The 21,884-nt window shown below is 41.0% G+C and overlaps 1 protein-coding gene across 1 annotated transcript in view; it reads left to right on the forward strand.

Annotated features, from left to right (window-relative positions):
- Positions 1 to 16,641: 16,641 nt before the first annotated feature.
- The window catches only part of LOC121901304 (BEN domain-containing protein 5-like), a 34,401-nt gene continuing 29,158 nt past the window's right edge, over positions 16,642 to 21,884 (forward strand). The window contains exons 1-2 of the transcript XR_006097238.1: positions 16,642 to 16,747; positions 17,494 to 17,622. The gene's annotated coding sequence lies outside the window, so the exon portion shown is untranslated. The remainder of the gene's footprint in view (positions 16,748 to 17,493; positions 17,623 to 21,884) is intronic.

A 21,884-nucleotide genomic window follows, 5' to 3' on the forward strand; every position in this document is an offset into this window, starting at 1 on the left:
CAGGACGGGTTGGACCATTTTGTTTGTTTGGCAAAAGATGTCTCAGTCAAACTTCTTGGCTGAGGTTTTGTGTCTGCTTAATTTATTGGATTATTTCCAAACACACACCGAACTCGTGCCTTGACAGGTTAAATGGTTGCTGTAACACACAGACACATTACTTTGGCACGTAGAGAGTATTTTGGAAGAACAGCATGGCGAGCTGCAAAGCTGCTAGTCTCTCGTCTTGCTTCAAGGAAACAACACATAATTGGTCTCGGCACTTGTACTGTTAGTGCTGTATAACACTTGTATTGGGATGTCAGCTATCTTTGGAGATAAATGGATTCCTGTGGAAATAAAAAGAGCAGATCGAGAGGTTTGATGTTTCTTTTTCTGTGTAATTACAATCATGACATTTTTTAAAGCCTGTAGTAGCAAAATGGGCTTTAAAACAAATTCTTATGTGCTGATGTTAGCTGTCATCTCTGCTATCGTTCCTTTCTAACACTGCACATTTAGACTCTCCAGTATTTAAGGCTCCATCCCGCCAGAGCATCTCACTCAAAATCGATAAGAGCCACCGACATTGTGAATGACTGAGCTATCATCCTTCACTATTTATAGCGTGTGATGCTCTGTGAACCGTGAAATTAATAAATAGCATGCTCAGTAATTGCCTGGAAACCAAGCGCTGTGGCAAAGTGAGGTATAAAATCAGTGGCATCAGATGGGGTTTCTAATAAGTTGTCACATTATTGTCAATGACCTTCAAGCAATTAAAACAGTAGAGGAGTAAAAGAGAGAGACTGAGAGAGGGGGGAGTAGTGAGGAAGGGGGAGGTAGAATAAGGAGGAGGGGTTAAGAGCAGTTGAATTGATAGCAGTACAGGAGGACTCTATTAGGATAGGAGGATCTTCATTAAAAGGTACTGACTGAGAGAGCCAGAGTGCTCTGGAGAGCAGCCGGTTTGCCAGTGGCCCGGTTTAAGCAATCTTTTCCTTAATCTGACGGCGGTGACACTGAGGGCCTTATAAAATCAAAAGCTGTTCCATTCAATCAAACATCAGGGGGTTAGGTAGGAAGCAGTTTGCTCAATGAGCTCGATGAGCACTGCTGATGGTTCAAGGTACTTTCTTTTAACTGTTCTTTGGTGGAGCCAGAGTGGAAAAAGAAAAACTCTATCTGTTCACATAAAAGGGAGGATTTTACACAGCATACAATCCAACTACCATCACTTGGCTGATTTTACAAGCGCATATTATCAGCAAGCAGATAGCATTTCAGAGCATGAGGTAGCCTAATAAAACATAAAATGCCCATACTGTGTGTTCACACTACACTAACAATGATGTCACACTCATCCCCAAACACCTCCAAATGTGATCTGGGTGATTGGATTCTCACTGTGTTTTGGCCGTGTTTACACCCTGTATTTTTGCTTTCTGGTTATTATTAGATCACCTGAAATTGATTTTAATGCCTGAATGTCTGAGCAGGGTCTCGCTGACATGAGCATAGAAACATAAACCACAGCCACACACAGTTTGCTATGAATCGACTGTTCCAGCACATCACACTTAACGGACTGCTCATTAGTACATTATGTTAAGTCTGGCACTAAACTTGCAACTTTCTATCATGCCAACAGCTTTCCGGACATAATTCAGCAGGACAGCCAGAGGAATAGCTCCTATCATGACATAGAAATCAAAAGTTTATCAGCTAATTAGCCACTAAATGACAGACAAAGCTTTCCATTGACGTCTTGTCAGTGTGGGCAGTGGGCAGCAGTTTGGCCGCTAAGTGAGAACTACAGTACAGTGTAAGGGTGTTTTGACAACTCATGATGGTGCTGAAGTGGAGGCTTACGCAAATGCCACCTCTGTTTGAGAGGATCATACAACCAATGTTGGACAGTTTGCAGGTAACTCAAATTTGACTTCCATCGATATACACATTCCCATACACACTTCAACATATATGCATATCAGGCTCCCTAATTAGAAAATAAAGTGCAGGTGTCTCATAACTGTACTGATCCATACTGTGTCCACAAACTCATGAGATCCAAGTAAAATTTAAACATAATAATCAGCTAATGTGCTGTAAGAACAGACAAGAAAGTCCATGTACTGTATAAATGTTGTTTATGTGCTGGCAGAAGTGTATATATATATACTGTACATGGAATATTGTTTGAACCTAGATTATGTTAGCAAACAGGTACTTACTTACATATCTAGCAGAGTTGAAAAAAACATTTGGAGTCATGTTTCTGGTTACATAATGAATGTAAGGCCAATATTCACTCTGCTTTTAGCTCTTGTTTGGTCTCTGCCAATTTCTGAGGGAAATGTTTGTCTCTTTAGCTGCTAAATGCTCCAACAGCTAGTCACCAGCTAGTTGCTAATCTTGTCTGCCATTTGGTGCAGGACAGGTTGCATACTGGACAGTGTCTTTGTAGAGCTCTTTCACTGACAACAGGTGCCTGCTGTGGCTGGAAACATGTTGATGAGAGCGGTGAGAATGAACCAAAACAGTAAGGATGCGGGCTGTAAACCCAAACCAATGAATTGAAAGACATTGAAATGCTCCATGGAGCTGATGGGAACTGAAGAGTCAGGTGGTAATTCCCTGTGGGTGCATCATGATGAGCAATCTCTTTCATATACCCATCTATATTTGACTGATTGTTACCATAAAAATATTGATTATAGTAGCCTTAAAATAGCATTGTATTGAATCCATAAACTAACTACCCATTTACACACACTGTAGTGTTTACTTACGACAGTTAACGGATAAAATGTACCTAGAGAGGGGAAAAAGAGCCGCAGAGACAATATCCGCTTTACTTGAGTTTTATACCGGAGCACATCCTTCTGTCTGGAATGAACAAGCAACCTCTCACTCATTAATTAGTCAACCTCTCTACCTGTGGGCCAACCTGCCACACTCCACTGTGATTGATCGAACAGGAACAAAGGAAAGGGATTATGATTACTGATGAGAATTATAAATACATTTCAATTAATAAAACCCCCCATCAGTAACTGTCTTACAGGTTTTGCAGGTAGCGTAGGTGTGTAACTGGTGAATATTGGGATTACTGTGCAACACAGTGAGATGGCGGCAGCAGTACAGGAATAGAACAACACCAATCTCCAATGCTATTCTAGCTGAGTGAACAGAGAAATAGAGAAATTGAGGGAAGAAGAGGCAGAAACAAAGTGAGTGAGGGCGGGTGGAGAGAGAAAGACGAGAGAAAGAAAGACGAGGGTGGATATCGCCCAGTGCTCTTTAATAACCAGGGCAGCGGAGGTTCAGGATCCAGACATGATCAACCAGGTGGACACTAGGGGAAGGGCAATGGGGTCACACGGCACGGAGGGGGAAGACATACAACATCGCACCCACAGGAGATTGATGTGTTTCCCAGCAATCTACAAGCCCATAAAAAAAGGGCACAGTCTGTGAGCAAGCTTAAAAACCAACCAGGGAATTGGTGTACAAAAGTTCACCTAGCACTGTCATAACACTGCAGCATGACAACATAACCTAATAACATCAATGGCTTCACAGGTAGGGCGGCTATTTCTTCCTTAAATGCAAGATATGACAGCTTAAATTTAGCTGTCATTTACAGTGGATGTATTTACTGTACATGTGCATTTGTGCCATAAACTCACTCTGACTGCAAAATGTCAATTGTTTTCACCTTGATGTTCACTGTTGTATTGAAAGCTGCCCTCTGTAGACAAGTTGTCAAAAGAAATACTTATAAATATTTTACAGTGTGTCAACTGGTGAGGGCTTGAAGTGTTAAACACTATGTTGGTTGTGCACTTTAGACTTCCGTTGGTAGATTCCACTTCCATTAGATTCGCATTGGTTCTAGTCCATATATCAGCCTTACAAACTAGCCTTTAGCTTGTTTGTTGGTTTGAATTCCAATTGTTATATACTGAGCAACTAAGCAGTTTCTTCCTTCAACAAAAAAGCCCAGGCTCTATTGCAGCTTGATATGTTTTGTTTACCTCTCTTAACTTCACTAAATGCCTGACGGTGAATTTGTATCAAACCTCTATTCAGCCATAATAATTCTGTTTAAAGTGAATGTAATGTAATGCTAGCCAGGAGTTTTCACTCTTATATGCACAAACTACAGTGGTGGAAAAAGTATTCAGATCTTCTCCTTAAAGGAATAGTTTGACATTTTGGAAAATATGCTGATTTGCTCTCTTGCTAAAAGTTGTAAAAAGATTCATACCACTCTCATGTCTGTACAGGAAATATAAGCTACAGCTATCAGCTTGATAGCTTAGCTTACCACAAAGACTGGAAACTGAACACCTCTTGGCTAGAAGTCCAATGAGCATATTTTTTCTCCAAAATGTCAAACTATTCATTTAAATAAATACTACAGTGTAGAAAGTACTCAATTACAAGTAAAAGTCCTGTATTCAAAATGTTACTTAAGTAAAAGTACAGAAGGAGTATCAACAAAAGTACCTCAAGTGTCAAAAGCAAAAGTACTCATTATGCAGCTGAATGATGCCTGTCAGTGTTTTATTATTACATATTTTATTATTGGATTAAAATTACTGACACATGAACCTGTAAGCAGCATTTTGCAGCTGGAACTAATTTTAACTACTTTAGATACCGCTGGGCAGTTTAACTCTAACAATGAGTCATATATCATCATTAATAAGCTGAACCTATGTTTTGTATGTAAAATTTGAATCTGCAATGCGATTAGAAACAATAACTGTTAGATAAATGTAGGGGAGTAAAAAGTACAATATTTGCCTCTGCAATGTAGTAGAGTAGAAGACCAGAATATGGAAATGCTCAAGGAAAGTCCAAGTACCTCAAAACTTAAGTAAAGTACTAGAGCACATTTAATTAGTTTCTTACCACTGCTGCTAAACCAACACACAAGCCTGCTCATGAGTTCACTAGCATTGATGTGGCGATTGAAATGGAAGTAGTTGAATTTGGTAAAAATTAGCAATTTTGTTAAAAAAATATATTTTTCTGCAACAAAAGCTAGTCAGCATCTCAAGCCACTGTAACTGCCATGACTTCAAGCTGACCACAGCCTTACAGTAGTTCTCAAAGAAGTAAACTACAAACTTATTATAGCCACATTTCAAAACTATAGAGGATGTTTCATACTCAAAAGACTTCATCTTCAAAGAACCCCAGCTGACTCTTTGACACCTGCCTGTGTGTAGAATGTTGTAAACCCAAGGTAATTTTCAGCATTTCAAAGCAGCATTTGTGATGACACCTTGAGTACATGTTACTTCCCCAAGGACACCGCATTTGCATACCAGCTCTGAATACACTGCAGGGCAAGAGTTATTATGACTGAAGCGGCGCGAAATGTCTCTGTTGGATTTTAAGGGCCAAAGTTTCTCCCACCAGGTCTCTGTGTGTCTTCCTCTTCACAAAGCCACTGTATTGTCTTTTAAAGTTGCATTGGAAGATCAAAGAGCATTTTGAACTATGACGCCTTGTTTCAGAGCAGTGAGGACGGTTGCATGGGCATCTTCAAAGGAGGACAAGTTTTATTAATCACTGCAGCGTCTATGTCAACACTACAAGGAAGTGGAAGGAATACATTTAAGGCTTAACACATTGGTGACTGAAACAGTGGCCCCCAAGCTTTGATTATGCAATGCTCACAGGAAAATATGTAAACCCTCCAAAAAGGTTATAAGTCCAACATGTCTAAAGTGAATTCAATTGCATTCAATTTAATTTTAAATTCCTAATAAATACAGCGAGGCAACATTCAGCATCAGCTCTGCTCATTGTGTTTTATTCTTCAGCACAGAAAAGCAGTGATCATCATGCACCTGTCTCCACTCAGACAGAATGCATCTTGAACCCATTCTGTGCTGCAGTGTTATTCCCATGATGCTTTTTTCATGCTCCAACCGCTGTGTCAACCTGGCCTGAGCTACAGGGAATTTTTGATTCAATACTGCCTCTAGTGGACTGAGTCTGTACACCCAGGCATACAAACACCTGCAGTACAGTCCACAGCAGAAGGTGCAGCAAAAAAAAATGCTCATTACCTATATCTCCTAAGCGCTTGTGGACGCCAATGTTGAATTCCTCTCATACAGGAGGGTTCAACTCTTATCCGAGTAATGTGGTTAATCAATTAGAAGTCCTCGTCCCCTGAGGGTATTCACATTAACTTGAGTATAGGTTTTCACTTAGAGTGGATCAGTGATCTCTGCAGTGGCTTTCCCCTCCAGACTTCTTTCATTATCTAAAATGAGAGCATATTGAAGGAGGGCACCAAGGTGGAGCGTGGTGGGGACATTTGTGTGAGTGGGTCATACGCACATCTCCTGCCACACCTCATCATTGAGGTCTCTGTGTATCCATCAAATGATATTATCCATCACCATCAGCTCTCGGCTGATAAAGAGAAATGACATGAGCTGCATTTGGAGAGTATAAAAAAAGTGACTTAGACAAGTATAGTATTCAGTCAGTGTCAAAAAAAAAAAATCAAATCATTGCGGCTCCTCAGTCCTCCCCCACTGCAGTTTTAGTTTAGAGGAATCTATTCAAAACCTCACATAATTCCCTGCACACAGTCTCGTCCATACAAATCTATTCATTCTCTGTAGCACAATATTCTATTCAGTGTTTTTTTTCTGTTAAGTCTCTTTGCCTGGCCTCGCTCTTTGTTTCTGGTCGGTTGCAGTCATCCTTAGTTTACAGGACACTCCTCCTGTTCCTTGTCAGCCAGACTTTGTCTTCAGTTCAATTCTCCATTTTCAAAACCACTGATAAAAGAATAAATGAAGCAACATGAAGACAAAACAGTTCAAGGAAGACCAGAAAACCTCATCAAGCCTGTTTCAAGTATGACAAGGATATCAAGACACTGGTTACATCAAGACTTTTTCATAGTGGGGTAGTGCAGATACTAGTGAATGGAAGTGTCGACAAACACAAATAATAAAACTTCAAAATTATTTCAAAATAGATTTTTTAAAAAAATCAAAAATGTATTTGTTATTTCTGATTTAATCTGCACATATTTCTGTATATGTCCGTACAGTCTGTTCTTTGTCAGTCTGAACCTTTGGGCAGAGCTGTATTTCTATACATATTCTACAGTACTTCTATCTATAAATATGTTTACAGTGTGATAATGACATGATGCCTCCATCTGAACACGCTGACATTCAATTCTATAGTGTGCTTCTGATTTTACATAACTGTCTTTGACTTGCCTAAGTACTGTAAAGCTGTAATTCATGTTTGCTCTTATTTCATACAAAGTATTCCAGTATTGAAACAAAAGATTCAACATTTTGGTAAAATATGCTTATTAGCTTTCTAGCCGAGAGCCAGAAGAGAAAATTGATGCAACTCCCGTACTGTATCTGTCTGTTAACTATGGAGCTAAAGCTAGGAGAGGTTAGCTTAGCTTAGCATAAAGAGTGGGAGCAGGGGGAAATAGGCTCTGTCCAAGGGTTAAAAAAAAAGAAATCTGTACAAATTGGCATTTAAGAAGCGACACATCATGTTAATTAGAGTTTTAGATATGCTGGCCTTAAAATAAGCCAACCATTGCTTGGCTCCAGTTCCATATTTAACAGACAGAGATGACAATGGTATCAATTTTCTATCTGACTCTCCACAGGAAAGCGAATAAGCTTTCCCAAAATGTTGAACTTGTCCTTTAAAATCTATTTTGGATGTCATCATCATATGGAGAGTTTTCCAGGCCTATAATGCAACCACACATCCATGATGGGATTCAAAATAGCTATTACCCTGTGTCTAATCAAGGATAGTTCAGATCATGTGTTTTTCTAAAAGTGATAAAACATACTATTGTACACTTCCTTGCCCCCCACCCTGCTGCCTAAATCTCATCTGTCCTCCACCCTCCATCCTCCGATCCCCTTTCCATCACTGGCTCTCTGTACCAGTCTGTTCCCCTTCCAACACTCTATCACAGCAGCACGGAGCCCTGGAGATGTCTTCCTGCTAAGGAGTGATGTAGTAGGCTACGCTAACAGACCCTCTCGGCCACTATTATTAACCAGGCCCAGCCCTCATTTCTCAAGGCGTACAGAAACACACATGCTGGAGCACAAACACACAAAAAAGTCCACGAAACACACAAAGGCACTTGGCTCAATTCTTCACTGGAGATAAGCAGACATTGCATGTTTTCTTATGTTAGAATTAATGTAGCAACAACTACATTCGATTTAACTTTAATTTGGTAGTTGAATTAATGAATTAGCAGTGGTGCATTACAGTGATGACAAGATTATTTTTCCTCAGTTCCACAACTCCAGTGGCCGATGATAAAAGCAGTATTATTACCACAGTATGCAATATTCAAACAAGAGATTTGTCATCTAATGAAGAGAATTACATTTCAGACTGCATGTATAATTCATTGCCATCAACCTAAATCCAGTACTCAGTGCTGCAGAGACAGACTGCAAATGAGGAACAGAAACACACAAGTGCTTCATCTGAATCAATAAAATACTGTAGATTAAAATTCAAATATATCAGATATTTAGAAAGATTTTTGGCATGTGTGGGGATAAGACCAGGCTATCAGTATCTGATACTGATATGTGTGCATGTGCAGCCATGCTTGCATGTATAAAATTCAGTTTTTCTTACTTCTCCTCCTGTGGTGCATGACAAAAATATGTTTTATTTTCTGTTGATATGTTGCATGGAGTGTGTTTTCTTGCTTGACTGGACTGGTGTTCCTTCATTAGTCTATCCCTATCAGCAGCACTGCCATTCCTGTATGTGACTGAAAAAGCCTTAGCCTTCCAGTGGTGTGTATCGAATTCCCTTACCCCCTAGTACAGCTAGTGCTGCTAGCTAGGAAACAAAGTAAATATAACTGCTCCCTCTCTAGCCCACCAAGGCATTGATTTATACATAGCCTACTGCAGCTGGGAGCTACAAATCTGAAGGGAAGTCAGCTTATTCATAGAACAAAAATATAGTTGTTTCGTACACACATCTCAGAGGATTTGATTCAGTATAGATGAGGGCTGTCAGAGCAGTGTGTAGCAGTGGGTGCCTACTAGACACAAATGTACTATAAGTCTGCAAAGCAATGCCAGATGATGGAATTCTCCAAGTATGTGTGTGTGTATCATACTTCCTTTAGAGATTTGCCAGAGAAAGGGTGATGCTCTGCACAGTTGTCTACACTCACATTTGCCTTTTTAAAAATGCTGATTCCTCACTTGCGTGTATTGTGTCAGAGTAACGCTGTACACATCAGGAAACCTACCTTCTCACTTAGAGAACAATTTAAAAAAGAGAGGGAGAGGGGGATGACTATAAACATGCATCTTTCACTGCCGTTTTATTTAAATAAGAAGGAACAACTAGCAAGTGTTTAGGAATGCAAAGAAAGAAAGAGAACGGCCTGGGTATAGAGAGAGGGACAGATGGGAAAAAAGAGGAACGAGCAGATGAGAAAGACTGAAACAGAAAGAGGCATCAAGGGAAAAAAAAAAGAAGACAGGAAAAGTATAAAAGGCCCAGGTCGGAAGTACGTTCCTCTGTTGTGAGAGGAACCTTGTTGAGTGAGCCAGTGGCTGTGGTGTCTGGCACAGCATCAGTCCATGTGATCAGACAACGGGCGTCTGGCTCATCACCCAGTCACTTTGTTCCCCCTCTGACAGCCTCAAGGCTTGACTGCCTGACTGACTGGTGGCTGACTGGTGAGAAAGAGAGACAGAGAGAGAAAGAGAAAGAGAGGACGCCCACTGCCTGCGTTCACCCTCAGTGAATAGGGGAAATTAGCAATGTGAAGCAATTAAAACTACTGCGAAACACAGGCTAAAATTGGCTTTCCCTGGGGTCGGTGAGGCAAAAGTCGATAGTTCAAAGGATGAGTTCTCTTTCTTCCTCTCTCTATCTGTCACACATGTACAAACACACACACACATGCACGTTCACACACACACACCACAAAGATATATAATGGCTGTCCTGTCCACTGCCCTGCAGGCCATGATCCCATTGCCCAGATAGAATTCCTAATTGATGTGACAAAGTGCCTGGGAGTGTCCCGTTTCTCCGGAGTGGTTTTCTAAAACGTTGTTCCGACCTCTTTCTCCCCTTTCTCTGTCCTTTTGTATGCTATTCCTTTCTCGACCAAGTGCGGTTTAAATGGAGTAAAAACATTCTCTTGACATCCGACGGTCGGATATTATAATGATCACTGAATATTGACCGTGGCCACACGGCAGGCAGGAATAAGAGGACAAATCAAACATCAAAAAACTCGGCTATAAAGCAATGGTCTTTGCAAAAATGAAAAGCATAGCAGCGCGTCAGCTTTCATCTTGTAAGATAATAGCCCAGTCATTGCTGTTAAGAAGACATAGCTTTAGAGTGCAAAAGGAGAAGGGTTTGCCTGTGGAAGCTTTTAGGAGCTGTCACTCCAAGAAACATGACAGCATTGCTAAAAATAATGCCTGTGTATAAACTCAATGTCAGGGGCTCAGTGCTTGTTAGGTGTCTACTTAAGAGACCGCAGTCTAGAAAAACAACATTTGAGCATGCCTGTGCATGCGCACACACGCAAACACTATCAATCTCAGTGTTACATTTCACTGTCAACGGGCTACAAACTTAGAATGACACAAGCCGACCCATTCTTTGTTTTCCTGTATCTAGATGGATGTTCTTGTTGTGTTTTGTTTCCCATTAATTAAGTGTGGGGGTGTTGGTGTCAGTCACTATTAATTTGAAAGTGGTGATGTGCCCCGCTTTGTTTGTCAGTCTTCCTTTATTACACCACATTATTGTCACCGAAAATCATGATTAATTTGTTGAATTTAATGATGTATAATTTGGCAACTCCATTTTTTTAAATAGCTGTCAACTTGACAGCACTGGGAAGATGTATTTGGAGGCTGGGTTTGGGTTTGTGATTTGGTTGCTGAAATTGTTTTCAACAATTCAATTATTGCAAATGAGCTACTGACAGATATTAGAAGAATTTTTGTTTTGTCTAGCTTTTTTTTGCTGCATTTCAAGATTCAAGAGATTTTATCTGTCACATATGCATACAAGTACGTATAGTGAAATGTTGTTGTGTCAGACTCCCAGGCAGTTCACAATTTTACACCATGTATTCCAGTATTGAACCAAAAGGTTCAACATTTTGGGAAATATGCTTATTTGCCTTCTAGCCGATAGCCAGATGAGAAATTGATACGACTCCCATACTGTATCTGTGTCTATTAACTATGGAACTGAAGCCAGGAGAGGTTAGCTTAGCTTAGCATAAAGATTGGGAACAGGGGGAAATAGGTAGCCTGGGTCTGTCCAAGGGTAAAAAAAAAACATTGTACAAATCTGCATTTAAGATAGCGATTGTGTTAATTAGAGTTTTAGATGCGCTTGTTGGCTAGATTCAAGAAATTTTATTTGTCACATATGCATACAAGTACGTGTAGTGAAATGTTGTTGCGTTAAGAAACTGTAAAAGCTAAGCTAATATTTACAAAATCTATACCTATATCTATGAATGGAATAGCCAACAATAAAACAATAAAAAATGAAACTATTGATAAAGAGACAACAGTATTAAATAGCAGTTGTAAGAAAAATATGCAAAATAGTAAACATGGTAATAAACAGTGCAGATAAGGTGGCAACAGTATTTAAATGGCAGTGGTGCAAAGTATAGTATAATATATAGGGGAATGTCCCTAGGTATATTGTCCTTCAAGAGTTTATTGTTCATTGTTCATGGCTCTGATAGCCTGTGGGAAGAAACTCTTCCTCGGTCTCTCAGTGTGTGATTTGTGGCTGTGCAGGTGTTTGCTTGATCGCAGCCACACAAACAGTCCATTGCAAGGGTGGTGGGGGTCCTTTACTATTCTCCTAGCTCTGCTCTCACACCTCCTGTTGTATAGACTCTGCAGGGAGGGGAGCACAGTACCCGTAATGCGCTCAGCTGGTTGCACAATATTCTGCAGGGCCATCCTGTCCTGAGAGGGGCTGTTCCCATACCAAGTGGTTAGGCTCCCCATCAGAATGCTCTGCATTGCAGCAGAGAGAAGGATAGCAGGACTTTCTGTGAGACCTTGAATTTCCTCAGCTGTCTGAGGTGATACAGCTGATGTCTTGCCTTTGCTGTCACAGTGTCAATAAGTGTAGTCCATGTTGAGTCCTAAGTAATATGCACACTGAGGTACTTAATGCTGCTCACCCTCTCTACTGGAGTCCTGCTGATTTGCAGTGGGTATAAGACCTCTGTCATTTCCTGACATATTCCACAATCAGCTCCTTGGTTTTACTGACATTCAGGGACAGGTGGTTGGCCTGGCACTACTGCGACAGGCCCGCCACCTCATCATCATTCGCAATCCTGTGTCGTCAGCAAACTTTATGATGGTGCTGGAGCTTTGGAGAAAATCCAGGATCCAGGTGCACTCAGGGTTGTTTAGACCCACGCTAGTCAGTTTACTGGCCAGCCTGGATGAGACAACAGTGTTGAATGCTAGGCTAAAGTCTATGAACAGCAATCTAACATACTCCCCTCCCCTGTTGTCAAGATGGGAGATTGTGGTGTGCAGTACCTGGGAGATGATGTTGTCTGTGGATCAGTTTGGGCAGTAGGTGAATTGCAGGGGGTTTAAGGTGCTTGGTAAAGAGCAGCAGATGTAGTCCTTAACTAACCTCTCAAAGCACTTCATGGTTACTGAGATGAGGGCAGCTGGGCTGTAGTCATTCAGGCAGGGGAAGCAATCTTTGGCACAGGGACAATAGTGGACCGCTTAAAGCATGTGGGGACCACAAACTGGACTAGAGAGAGGTTGAAGATGGTTGTGAACGCTGGAGCCAGGACATCAGCGCAGGACTTGAGAACCCACGTAAGGCAAGTGAGTTCTCCGCTCCCAGTGAGGTCCTGGTGCTGACCGTGCTGACAGCTGTTTGTTGGCCTTGAATCAAGCATAGAAGGCATTCAGTTCTTCCACCAGCGCAGTGTTGGTACTCACTATTGGGGATCGCCTGTACCTATACTCAGTTATAGTCCACAGACCCTGCCACATGCGCTTGGAGTCATGTTGCTGGAACTGTGATTCCACTCTGTCCCTGTAGTGTAAATTCAGATCCTTTATATCCTTCCTTAGCTTGTAAGACACTGCTTTATATTCCTCAATTTCTCTGCTGACGAGTCCCGAATTGTACGCTGCAACGCGAACATTCAGAGCAGCCTGGATAGATCTGTCGACCCATGGTTTCTAGTTGGGAAAAAACTTTACCCTCACAGATGGGACAACATTTTCCGCAACGGTTGCTATGAAGCTAGTCACTACTTCTGCAAACTTGCTGATGTTATCGAAGCTGGATTTGCTGCTGCTGCATTTGTCTGCAGGTAGGTGTGTGTGTTTCCTTGCATATGGTTTTGTATGTGTGCCTATTTTCACAGCCAAAGCCTGAGCACAACTACCACTAAGACTGGCTTGAAACCATGTTGTGAAAAACATGAAACGTAAGTGGATGGCCTCAACACAAATTACCCATCATACAGCAACTGGAAACATACCAGGGCTTCAGAATGTGTTTGGAAATACTGTGGAAATGCTGTTTTGCATGAATGTGATCTCTAATGTCCTTGTGTTAGATCTTTACTGCATAAAATAGGCACTTTGTTTTTTATGCCTATTTTTACAGGCCTTAAATTTGTGCAGAGACAAAGAGGCATTCACTGACCTGTGCAATGAGATCAATTCAATGGAGCAAGAGATGCACTAATGCCTCTATCAGAGCCCGGCTTATTGTGTGCCCATCTATACTGCGTGTGTGCATGCATGTTTGCAAGTCCAGACCAGTGTGTTTGTGTGTGTGTGCATGTGTTTGTATGTGTTACTGTGTGCCCTTGCTGCTCTGCTGTGTTGGAATTCAAACCTGTTTAGCCCTCAAAAGTCTTGATATGAGCCATTTACATTCTGGAATGAGAAACAGATTCAAATTCAGGGACAGTTTCAAAGCCCCATTATTTGCTGTCACTTTCAAATCAAAATCAATTTCCCAAGCCCCTGTTGTTCTCCTCTTGGGCTAAAATATTTTCTCTTCGAGTGTGTCTGATGAAAGGTTTTCTCTGCACAGCCCCAGAGAGCCGGCGTTCTGAGGGGGAGGGCAGTTCTGTGTGTGTTTGTGTGTCATTGGAACACGTAGAGAATACGAGATGGAAGAGAGCAGTCAACGCTGACCTAAGCTACCCTGCACTGCTGTGTTTGTTTAGAACAGAGATGAGTGCTTCATACTAAAGACAGATAACATCACCACCAGGAAACACATACACACACACAAACACACAGGCAGACACACTAACCCAAAAGCGATTCTCTGTTGTGGTGCATGTTTGCTTGTGATGTGTGTTGTTTGAAGCGCTGTTTGTTCTCCTCCCCATGCTTGATCAGGTTGGATGAAATCTCCTTCTCCCTGCCGATGGCAGTGACACAGTAGCGGAGAGGGGATACTGATCTGTCAGCGCACCATACAGACTGCACTTAAGAGACTCAGGGTAATGGCTGTTTGTGGGCCCTGTTAAAAACCCTCCCCTGTTGCTGAGGCTTAGTGTCACTTAGGAGGAGGGGGTGAAAGATGCAGCACAAACTGCAGGCACTCTAACTAGATGCCTGTGAAGTGTAAAGACAAGCTTCTTTCCAGAGAAATAACAAGATTCAAATGGCCATTTAAACCTCCAGAAGGTTAAATAGTACCCCCTCTACTGGTCGACCATGTTTACTTCTATATAGCAAGTATTTCAGCAGGGTTGGTCAAAACTTAGTTACATTCAATTAACCTGAAATACAGCATAATGTTATAAAAGTAGTTGTTCTAAGAGCTATCAAAGCACCTAAAACTTTGTTTCATGTTAATTACTGTATATGTTAATAGCACAATTTACATTTAAAGTAAAAAAACAACAACTACAACAACAAAAAACATCCATAGTAAATCAGTGATAATGATTTATCTTGGGTGTGGTTTGACCAAGAAGTCCTCATAATAAAAATGATAAAATAGGCTGTTTGTAACAAAATTACTCTTGTGGGTCTTTTGGATTTTGTTGCATTAATTTAAAAGTAGAAGCTGAATAGTGTTGTTCTAATTTTAACTAAGACATGCTGGAAAAAAGTACACACCTTCTGTGGACTTATTCCATAGTGATTTAAAATCTGATGAATATATAATACTGTACCACAAACTAATTCAGTGTAAACACCTACACCTCCACTTGCTTATTGGTCCATGGGTGTTATCTTGTGGCTGTGGATTGAGTAGACACACAGAAGACATAGAGGTGGCCATTATTCTGCTGTAACTATGGGGCTTCATAACTCAATAAGAACATGGCTGTTGGTGATTTATGCTGTGGACCACAGGAGTCTGTACATAAATCACCACAAGCTCACCTATCGCTTTCACTTATTCATGCTAGCTATTATTTATACCGCCACCGTCTGGCCCTGTGTGATCAATATCCTTAATTCTAATTACATCTCAAGCACTCGCCACTCCGTGTGTTGGAACAACATGCATTTGCGTCGAAAATGTTAATCAGCGAGGTCGGCGTGAGGCGCAGGAGGGGATGAAAATCACTGAATGAGGGAGAGTGTTAGAGCGAGTGTGATTAAGGTAGAGAGCAGAGATGAGAATATGAGCTTTAGACTCCAGTGGTGGGATGATGTTGACCTGAAATGCCAGTGAGATCAGATGTAATCTGTCGTGTTCAGCAGAGGGTCTAAAATAGTGTAGAAGAAAGGCCAAGACCAGATGAATAGAGAGGGAATCAGCTTTGCCAAACAAACAGAGCTTTTATCCGGAGCAGTGCGGCCTGTTGACACTCCCCATAGTTGGCTATCTCCGCTCCCATCGCCTGTTGACTCTGCTGCACAGTGGATTTTAGACAAGGATCAGACCAAGGCTCAAGTCAAAGTCTTGTGTTCATAATGCCCAGTATGCTAGCGGATACTATAGGACACTTGGTGTGATAAAGTCTGTTCACGGGCTCTTTTCCTGCTGTTTAACTTCACAAACAACAGCTGTGATGACAATAATGGTAAAAAAAACACACTTTGTTTCTCTCTGTGGTGGTGATATGATCGGGGTCTGTGATCGCATCTCATCTGCCCAGCTAGCAGGGAGAGGTGTAGCTGTGAATGTGCCTGTGTGTATTGTTTGCTTTTGATCAGAGCTGATGTGAACAGGGGTGAGGGATCTAATCTGCCTGGCAGGACATAGAGAGGGAAATCCTCTTGACCCTTTGCACACTGGCTTGGCTATATATAGACAAAATGCTTCTCTTAATTTTGTCCACCAGTGCACGATATACAAAAAAGGAACACATGTACAGCACAATACAAATACAAGATCAAAAACTTATTGGCCTCAAAAAACGCATGACGTTGAATATATGAGGTGTGTTAAACTTCATATGAGGTAAATAAATTGTCCCGTGCACATGTGCAGACGTGAAAGGAGTCGCCCTCATCTGCTGTTTGCCCACAGAAGATTACTCACACTGATAGACGTGTGTTTGTGTGCGAGAATCTGTGCCTCTGTGTGCTGTTTACTGTAGGGATGAGGAGTCCACATAATCCAGAGCGCTGCTGTGGCAACACGGAAACAGAGGTAGAGTGACGTTAATCCCGCAGGAAATAAGAAGAGGTGAAACGAAAAGGTCACCGACAAGGAGGGAGAGGTATGAAAGATACAAAGAGAGAATTATCCAAAGTCAGATAGATTTTCCAGGAATCTTTCTTGGAGTCTATCCAAGGACTTGTAGGGTACACAGAGCTGGCAACAATGCTGCTGCTTTCTGTTTATGCTTGCTTGCAATGCAACAATGAAGTCTGGGTTTTTTTTCCTCCATTTTATAAAAGTCTATAAAATACTGAAAGGTGAATGTATAGCAGCTAACACATGATGACAGGGTAACCAAACAGGAAAATGTTCTTAGGTTTGGCTTATAGATGTTAGGAAAAAAAGATGTGTTCCTGGATGTGAATCTATAAATGGATAGAATAGTGTGAGCAGTGGCAATGTTTTTATATTTTCCTTTTGTTTGTGTGTGTCTTTTGGTGTGTGTGTGCTTCCAGCTAACAAATATCTTCCAGTGGATAAGTTTCACATGCCCTGACATCAACTTTTGTCAAACAAGATTTGTCTCGCACTTGTTAAACTAATTGGCCTTCATCCTAAACTCGAAACAAATCATGTCATGCATTCCATTATAAATCTACCCCAGTGGAGGTTCATGTCAATATCAGGAGAAAAAGAACGTGTGTGTGTAAGAAAACATGGTTGTGCGGTAGCGGGGGCACCGAGCAGAAACATATCATAGTTGTTGTTTAATTTGATGATGTCTCCGGCGAGAGCAATGTGGGCGTGCTGCTGGCTCAGATCTATCTTCCCCTCTCTGTTTGTGAATGTGTTTTTAACCACTAGATCATTGTAGCAATACACTGGTGGCACCACTCCGGCATTACCCTGCCTGCAGCATCGATCCTCACAGCTTCATTTACAACACTATGGATTTCTGCATCAGAGGGGAGGAGTGAAAGACAAAGAGAGACAGTGAGTGAGACTGAGAGCGAGCAATATGGAATTTTTATAGGCAATTTCATTTCACAAATACAGTGAAGGTCTTAAAACTAAATAGAAATGTATAGACTGCTTTGAAGTCAACATGCAGAAACTTCAAAGGGCTGAGATTGGTTGTTATGTTCCTTTTTTTACGCTGTAGAAATTTTAACAGGGTGTGTGCAGGCACAGTTCTGTGTGTTTTGGCAATGTCCAAAGAATTGTAGCTGTGACTTTCCAAGGACTTGCAACACTATTAAATGTTCCCTTTTAAAACGTATGCTTCATTACATTAGAAATAAATCAACAAGTCCTCCAAATTAAACGACCAAATATGTCTTTTGACCATGTGCGCTCCAGCATGACACGTAGGAGTGTTTTCTAATCCTGTGCCCCTAACAGCAATAATGGTTTTGTCTGTGCTTTCCAAAACCTTTAGAAATTATAGTTAAAAATAATGATGTTTTATGATGTGACAATGCTGTGGTTAAGGCAAAAACCACTTGGAAAGGTTTAGGGAAAGATCATGGTTTGGGTTAATGATCACTTTGTGAAGGTTAGAGAAATGTGTTGTGTGGGTTACAGTTACTTCCTCTTTATAGTTAAGTGACCTTTGTTGCCATGACTACAATATTAACCACAGGGTTAAAGTTAGGGGACAATCATCATAACGTTTTTAAAGACTCGCATTTGGAAATGTGGAACAGGAAATGAACAGCGGTCCCCTGTTGCAAAGTCCACTGTTGGGTTATAGCCTTCCTCCAGCCCTCCTCCTCCTACAAGGAAATCTGTCAACATATATTTATGTCATCTGACCTGCACCACTGCTCCGGGTCATAATTACTACAGCTGTTAGATGGCATCTGTCACTCAAACATAACTATATGTGTTTTTGGGTGATTGACATTACAAACTATCGAAAATATCCAAAGTTCCGAACCTAGATTGGTGGTCTCGAATCTCTGTTGTAATATTTTTGAATCTATGGACTCAAGACTCAAACTCAAGACAGATGATGTTAAAAAAGCATTTACTTGGTCAAAAATAAAAACAGAGGCTGGTGAAAGGGGGTTAAATGGCAAACGCCACCAAAATCAAGGAGGTAGGCAGCAGGAATCAAGAACAGACAGGCAGGTAACTAGGTAACAAGGGCTGAAACACAGTGTGTACAGCATAGTGAAAGCAGCACACTAGCAGAGCAGCAGCTGTAGCTTCAGTCCTCTGTTAGTGTCAACACAGGATGCGTTCAGGCCATAGACTGTATATAAAGATGGACTTAGCGAGGTGTGACATCACCCATTGGTTTACATTGGAGCTGGTTTGAAGCCCAGCTTATGGTCAGTACCATCTTTTCTGTTTGGTGCCAGAACTTTCCAAATAAGGAGTGCGGGGTGTTTCCTTTCACGCTCTGGAAACACGCCCCACTACCTCGCAAACACTGAGCAGTTCACACTTGAACTAACATTAGCTACTCTAGCAAAATGATGCTTACACGGCAGGTATCGTTATCAAGTGACATAACACTTACTGCAACATTGCAAAAATAGTCTGACAGTACAAGTTCCAGAGCCGGTGAGCGAACTGTCAATCACAGCTGTCAATCAACACCCACATGTCAGATATCAAAGCTAGTATATGTCTTCAAATCTTATTAACAGAGCAATAATCTCCAAAACGACCTCCAGCACACTTATTACAGGGCCAAAATTTAGTGATTGAGACCATAAAGACTCATTGAAAAAAAATATCAACTTTGTATTTCTAGAGAGAATTTGAAGCTTTTTGAATGGGAGTCTATTGGAGCCAGGGATTTTTTGGAGCCAGCATCAAGCGGCCATCAGTGGCTTTGCACTTAAGGGACTTCCACATTGGCTTCAACCTCAAGTCATAGATATTGCTGCTTGGTTCAAGTACAGTATTGCATGTGGGTCACCAGCACATAGACGGACGATTAAACACAGCAACAGAATGCCTCCTGTACTGACAAACTGAGGGCAGCTGCTGGACAAGTGGAGAATGCCAGACTCTGCCTTGACAAGAGAGGTTAGTTACAGCCAGGCATGAGTAATGGACAGAATGAGCAAAATTAGTCAATCTAGGGCAATATTTTTCATAATGCAATATAAGCAAAAGAGTTCAAAGAGAACGTTTGTTGCAAGTTCTTAAGAGGAAGAAGTCTCTGAGCCCAAGCCAAGATAACATCATCACCTAATGACATCATCAGGGATATTTTCTTAGACTTTAAAGAGCTCCACCAGTGCTACAGAAGACATTATGCAACAGTTTTTGAAGGCTATGTTGTACTCCCTGTGACTACTTAATTAAATTTAGCCTGTAAAATCAGTGAAGTGCCGCCTTAAGGAATAAAGTTGGAACATCCAGTTCAGGGCTGCTGTTCAATCCCCTCTTCATCTGGATTCCTGTGGTGATATGAATCCCATGAATCCGGCCTGTTTGAAACAATTTTAAGATTAGGCAACACTGCGGCATGACACATATTACTCATTCATGACAGATATTGCTTAGGTAATGACATCACATCAATAATTGATAGACATTTACAAATGCACAAAGCGTATATTGATGTAATTTGAGTCCTGGCGTATGAAGTGGGTCTAGTTAATGTATCCAGGGGGATTTATAATTCATTAATTCTCTGTAGCTCTGATGATTGAGGCTTAGTATTGAGGATGTGCCAGGAGAGAGAGAGGGAGAGAAGGAAAGAGAGCATGAAGTCAAAGGTCAATCCACTGAGGCATAATATAACATGCACAAATGAATGAGCTCACCGCCTCTCTCTCTCACCCTCTCTCACTCTGGTTTTTAGAAGCTTGGAGGGATTTCTTTAATCAGGGGGATCAGAGGGACTTATGAATGTCCACTACTTTACACAGCCACGTATAGTGTGTGTGTGTGCAGAGGAGATAGGCCTTTCCATTGCCATGGCTTGAGGGGTTTTGTGTGTAACTTCACCCAATTAAATGACACAATGCCTCTTATAGATTACAGAATTAATTTAAGGTGTCTGCAGTCATATTAGATGCATATTAAATGACCAGAAGTATGCAGACACGCCTGTCCACATTCTTTTGTGTAGTTTTGTCAGGGTCTGTTTTTCACAGTTTCAGATAGACCTCTTAGTTTCAGTTAAGAAAAAGCTTGATGCTGTAGTATACAGTTTTAGACTTCAGCTTCCAACTTTGTTGCAACAGTTTCAACATGATAGTACCCCTAGCAAACCAGGCCTTATCACTCAAAATCCGGGAAATCTAGTCCAGTATCCCTAGGAATTACATCTATACTGTAGGAATCTGTACCACAGGATTTATGTCCGATGCAACAGTCAGTGCCGACGTAGGAAGTAGTGCGCACAATGTAGAGAGGTGGAGAGTAAGGGTGTGTGAAGTGGGAGTGGACGATAAGCGTGGAGTCCATCAGACTTTTATGCAGGAGACTGCAGTTAACGTTTGCATTTTTAAACTGTGTTTTAGTTGCCTAACTCTAATCATACCTGAAAGGTACCCTGTGGTGTTTATGAAGCAATGTTTGGTTTGCTCTTATGCATGAGAGGTACAGAAAGAAGAGGAAGATTGCTAGCAAGTAAATATGAATGCTTTCTAAATTTTCAAATAATTTGGCTTTGCAATTATTAATAATAAAGGCAATGCATTTAATATGTTTGCTAGACCTCAAGGATACACACAAACTAACCTTGTTTATTTACAAGGAAACTCCATAGAGCATTTTTTCTTTTCTTTTTTTTTTTTAACTACAATCTTTCTGTAATTTTAACCATACCTTTCACAAATACTGCCATCTTAGATATTGAGGAGTGAATGATGTAGGTAGTGCGATGCATTGCGGGATAGTTTGGGAACATTGCAGCAAAAGTTTTCCTTTAAAAACAGTGAGAGTACCAAGGAAACAGGGTTTAAATGAAAAGAAAAGGAGATTAACAGCTTTGAGAGCTGGAGAGTTGAAAAACTAAGAAGAAAACTGTCTCCATTAGACCGTGATATCCCATCACAGACCGAAAGAAAGACATTTTAATATCACATTGACAGACAGATATCCTCAGAGCCTGAATGTCAACAAAAACCATCAGAACTCAAAATAAATGCCATTTTCAACAGAAAAGTCAATAATCTGACGTTTCTCACTGCCAGTGTGCACCTTGTACACTTTACAGTGGTAAGAATGTAAAAAACATAAGACTGAAAGCTGTTATAACATTGCATTGTAAAGACAAATATAAT

The sequence above is a fragment of the Thunnus maccoyii genome, chromosome 8 (assembly GCF_910596095.1).
Source record: "Thunnus maccoyii chromosome 8, fThuMac1.1, whole genome shotgun sequence".
NCBI classification, from domain to species: Eukaryota; Metazoa; Chordata; class Actinopteri; order Scombriformes; family Scombridae; genus Thunnus; species Thunnus maccoyii.